The sequence below is a fragment of the Diabrotica undecimpunctata genome, chromosome 5 (assembly GCF_040954645.1).
Source record: "Diabrotica undecimpunctata isolate CICGRU chromosome 5, icDiaUnde3, whole genome shotgun sequence".
NCBI classification, from domain to species: domain Eukaryota; kingdom Metazoa; phylum Arthropoda; class Insecta; order Coleoptera; family Chrysomelidae; genus Diabrotica; species Diabrotica undecimpunctata.
Window position 1 is genome coordinate 9,360,436 of NC_092807.1, and position 6,000 is coordinate 9,366,435.

The following is a 6,000-nucleotide window of genomic DNA, read 5'->3' on the forward strand; positions in this document are numbered from 1 at the left end:
GAAGTAAAGGAAAAATGTAAAGACATTATCATTTATACAATGGTCCCTACAACACTAGGGTATTTTAAGCAGTTATCCAATTTTCTTTTACAGGAAAAATACATACTGTTGGGGTTAGTTGGTATGCACCAGAATTAATTCAAATAAAAATCTATTGGTGAATATAAAATAGGTTTAATTTACAACAAAACAAACGGAATTATACTTATAATTATGATTTATAACGTATTTCTAGTCTTCATGAGAAATCTCGTCATAATACTTATGGTAATCTCTCGGCATCAAGTTCTTTATTTGCTGTAAATCCAAGTATTTCTTTCTTGTAATTTTTCTGCTTTCAGAGTACAAATTTGACAAATCTTAAAACGGTATTGTATTTATTCTGTTCAACCAACGAATTTTTTCGTTGGTTGAGTAATTTATAGTCCTCAGACAATCTAAGCTTATAAAATATTTCTCCAGAGGGTGTATACATGAGAGCTCGAATTTCGGTAACCTGAAAAATAAAGATAAAAAACACCGATCCAATATATCCAAAAATAATGATAACGATTTACTAAATAGCAATACCTTAGGATCTCTCTTCAGTTTTCCTGATATTATGGAGTTGTAAAAATTTAGCTGTTTAAAATTCTTAAAGTAGGAATAGTTTAAGTATTCAACTGTGTAAGGTGTTGATTTCTTGGCTTTCCTGCAAATGGTAATGTACTCAGCTAGAACATCAATTATTTAAAGTTTTTTTTCGTCGACTTCCATTTGTGTGTGGCCCACTTTCAAATATTTTTGTTCAATAGTCAAATTGTGTAGCAAAATTAAGTTAACGAGAGCATTGCTTAAAGTGACGTTTCGGTTCTGATAAAAGCACCCATCATTATACATATATGTGCCTGTTGTCGTCTCCCATTTTTAGAATTACTTTTTTCATAAGAAAGTTTACCAAAATCATAGCAAATTTATCAGAATTCAAACCTCCTTCAGCCTCATTTTACAAAAAGGAATATCCATTAGTATGCTTTATGTCATAAATGTACCAGTTGTGAACTCAGAGTTTAGTCTTATAATAATTAGATGACATGCTGGAGTGTGGCGCCAAAAGTACAGCTTGAAGATCGGCAGTAAAGACAAATTCTTTCTTTTCTTTAACAGATTCCTTCTCCATTCTTGCCTAAATTTTTTACTTCTGTGCTCTTCATAAATTTCTTTTCCAACATAACCCAACGTGCACCCATTACAAATTTCGCATGTCTTTCTTTGTTTTAAAGGAAAATATTTTTCGTATTGTAAGGGTGTTTGTAATAGTAGCAATAGATAACGTCTTTTAGTTTTTTTTTTCTTGTTAATGCGCATGGTGCTGGTATTTGTAGACTGCCGTCTGGCATCATTTTCCAAAATGTTGTCTCTTTGAATATTGATGAATCGCATTCTTTTAAATAAGATCCGACATTGACGTATACAAAGCGATAGTCGGAGTCTACGATCGCTAATAATATGATGAAGAAAAAATCCTTGTAATTGATATACAGTTAACCGCTATTTAGTGGATTCCGGATATATAAGTCGGATATTTTTTCCGTCGCCAGCTCCGAGACAGTGGGAAAAATTAGCATTTTTGTTAAATCCACTACACCGACTGATGTAGGAAGTCGCATAAATTTTTCACTTAAATTGTTCCATATGCATCTTGAAACTTCTGGAGAAAATTGAGCAGGATGATCGCAATTTATCGTTTTTCTGAAGTATTTTGCCGTCCTTGGCTTTGCTTGATGATGACCAAACTCTGGAATTCCAATCAGGGGTGATAAACCTGCTACAAAATATTAAACATAGGAGAGTTGGCCAGTCAACTTATGGGTGGTCAGCCTATACACAAACATCTTGTGCTAGTCACTATCAATCCCAGGACTATTTTAGCAGACCACAGCCTAATAATTGTGCACTATCGCCAGTACAATCTGTATACACTGGTGCTACGTTAGTAGATCTGTCTGAGTTTTAAAAATAAAAGTACGTACCTTAAAAATATCACTAGTTTTTCTTCTGGGCAGATACTTTTCCTCCATCGAGTATCTTGCTTTTTTAAATCTTTTTCCAATTATTTAAGAAGTTCATCAAAAGTAGACATTGACATACGAAAGTAATTGTAAAATTTTGATTCATCACCTCGTAACTGACTCATAAGTAAACTGTAAGCACCATCTCTAGATCTTTGGGCCATAAGTGGATGCTGCCAATAACGTCGAATCTTCAATCTTCCTTCTCCGACGATAGTACCAATATAACACGACACCGTCCATCCTTGTAGAATATCGGCGTATTCACTGCGAGTTTTCTGTTCACATCGCATCCAGTAATGACGGATCCGTTGAACGTTATACGGTGCCTATGTGTACAGAGCATAAATTTATGACGTATACGTTAAAAAGGAACCAGTAAAACGGACTCCTATGTGTGAAAGGGACGTAATTGGTTCATTAAGATTAACCGTATTTTCGGTGTTCACGTCAAATAATGGTTGACTGTAATTTTTATTATTGAATGAGTAAACCTCTTCAAGTCTAACATTATCAATTGTCTGCATATTATTATGGACACAACTCTAATTATCAAACATAATACTGTCGTTGAAGCATTCAGCGCTAAATATCTTTTCTATATGAAGCTGTTCGTTGTTTATACAATCTATGTCGCTATTGGCAGAAAACATAGAGGAAGCAGATTGAGAAGCTAATCTATCAATCTTGCTCATGATATCCAAATGATAGAAGTCTAGCGATAATAAAGACTCTGTGGGAATGTTAGTTAACTGTCGCTCCTGTTCATTTTGAGTATTTATTTGCAATATTTTTTGAGTGCGTGCTTTCAACATCTAAAAAAAAGCCATCACTACACTATAAATTCAATAATAAATACAAGATTGAGCAATTTAAGAAAATAAGTACCAAAAATAAAGATTAAAAAAGTGCAATACATTAATGTAACAAAAATCTTTAAGAAAAAAATTATTTTTAAATCGGTTACGACAGCTTAAAAAAAACTTAACATTGGATTACTCCGAAAACGAAGAAAGCAAACCAGCCATCTCCTAGCAAATATTAAATCTTTAAAACAGGGAGGTGAGCAATTATGTCCAATTACTAAATAAATAAATATTTATAACTTGTATTATTATCCAACTGTTTGTCAATATATTCTCTCCTTATGTTGTGTTTTAACAATTTTTCTGCCATAAATTATTGTGGAACGATACCCGTACGTAGTTGAAACGCCGAATAAAATTGCCGACTTAGGTGAGTTGGCTGACAAAATTATAATGTTCCGAAAAAACGGAAGTGGCTGGTTTTCGAATACCGATTTACACAGAAACTAGTGATTGTATTTGTTTGTGATTGTTTTTGCAAATCATGCGGGATTATAATTGTAAACCAACTGCGTCCAAAAACTATTTTTGATGAAACGTGGAGTAGGCCGATTTGCGAATTAAGGTATCGATATCTGATATCCTACTCTCTTCTATGCAGTTAATTCCCGGCACCGACAAAAATTTAAAATTTCTAATTTAACTGAGCTGCCACCGTGCTTCGGAGGGCACGTAAAGCCGTCGGTGCCGGCTACGAAAGTAGTCGTTAGGTCATGTTAGGGGCGCTTGCGCGACCTGAAAACCCTAACACTAGACCTTAGCCAGAAGGTTACACGAACTTTACTTTTTTTATGCAGTTAAAACGTGGACCCACCCTTAAATCATCAACCGTAAATAAATTGGAAGCCCTTGAAATGTGGATCTACTGAAGAATCCTCAAGATTTCATGGACATTTCATACATCAAACCAGAACTTTTTAACACAGTAAAAATTAGAAAAACATATTACATAGGCCATATCATCATCATTCAATCTTCGCTTATCCACTGCTGGACATAGATCTCCCTCATAATTTTCCATCTATTTCGATCTTGTGAATTTTGCATCCAATTCCTATCACAACGTTTTAGATCGTCAGTCCAACGTGTTGGTGGACGACCTCTGCTTCGGTAAGCATCATCTCTTGGTCTCCATTCCAGTATCCGCTTTGCCCATATATTATCTGTCATTCGAGCCACGTGACCTGCCCAGTTCCATTTCAGTGTTGCTACTCTCTCTACTGCATCAGCCACTCCTGTTCTTTGTCGTAGCTGGCGATTTGGGATCTTGTCTCGTAGTGAAACGCCCAACATAGCACGCTCCATCTCCCTTTGACACACACGGATCTTTTGAACTGTTCTCCTTGTCATGGTCAACGTTTCCGCACCGTAAGTTAACACTGACAAAACACACTGATTAAACGTTTTTCTTTTAAGGCATATTGGTATATCAGACGATTTGAAAATATGGTTCAGCTTGCCGAAGGCTGCTTAAGTCAGTCTTATACGACGCAGAAGCTCAACGGTTTGGGAATCTCATGACCTAGGTATTTATAGGCCATTACCTGGTCTATGGATCTTGTTCCTACGCATATATCTTCGCTGACTACAAGATTTGTCATCATCTGGGTTTTAGATATATTTATTTTCAATCCCTCTTCTAGCGAGGAAAGGTAGAGCTGATTTAAAAGTTCTTTGGCCTCATCTATACTATATATCTATCTATATCTATATAGGCCATATACTGAGAAATATTAAGTACCAATATGCTCAACTAATAGTCAAAGGAAAACTTGAGAGAAACAGACGATTAGGAAGGAAAAGACAAGGGATGAGTAAATAAATAAATTTATAACAGCTGAAGACAGAGAAGGGTTTGAAATTGTAGTAACCAATCTCCATTGAGGAGAGGGCACTTTAAGAAGAAGAAAAAGAATGATTTTTTTTGTATGCCTGCGATGATGAAGGTACAGATGGCATATATGATATTGTTAATTTAAATTCCAATCTTATATGTACCAATAGTGTCATTTCATTTTTTAGCATCGATAAATAATATTTACAAAAAAAGTTTCGTCAATATTTAAACTCTGGTACCACTGTCAGTTTAATAAAACGCGAAGTATATTACAACGCATATTTCCGAATAATCACAACTGACTCTTCCAACACAAAATTCCACAACGCAACAAATAAAAAAACTACTTAATGATGTAGTCAAGAGATTACTTCATTTTGTTGCACGCCCAACAACATCATTGGGACTTTGGCAAAAGAAAAAAGTTCGAAACACTCGTAACTTGATTCATGTTTGCGGTATGAGGGCACTCGTTCTTTTTTGGAAATTTCGGGCCGTAATAAGCGGACAGGTATTTGGCGATAAGAAAAAAGTTCTGTAATGATAGGGAGTGTGGGTCCCAGACGTTGAACCGGGCAGTTTTTTTTTCTTTTATTGTTATGACCGCGAAGAGATCGAATGTGTACGATATACTTTGTTATCTTGTTTCGTGAGATTCTTACAGGGTCGTTAAAGTGCAAATATCTATATGAAGCGCAAATTCAAAGGTGGTCATTGGAAGATATTTTCGAACAATACAATTAATTGCAGGAACTTTACATTTGCTAGAAATTTTGACTTGTTTTCGCGTCCTTTATGCTTTGCACGCGGAGACATAATCAACTGCTAGTACTAAAAATATATCTCCATCATTAGTTAACCTGAAGCCAAAATTTCAGGTCGATACATATAGTAATAAAGCTACAATAAACTATCAAGTTCGTCGAAAAATTAAAAAAAAAAACGGTAAATTTTATTTTATTTTTATACAGGGTACGGCATTATTATTATATAACAAATTAGGGCAGAGGAGCGAGCTCCTGTTATGCCCCAAAAAGTGCTATCGAGTTTATTTTTAAAGATGTTAACACTAGTTGCTGATATGGTGTCTTGATCCAAATTGTTACAGATATTAAATATTCTATTTGACAAGAAGTTCACCCTGGACCTTGCAGTAGTTTGTTCCATCTTTAATTTATAACGATGGCCTCTTATTCTTTCGTCTTGATTTAAAGTGAACATGGTGTTAAGGTTCCCAAAATTATGT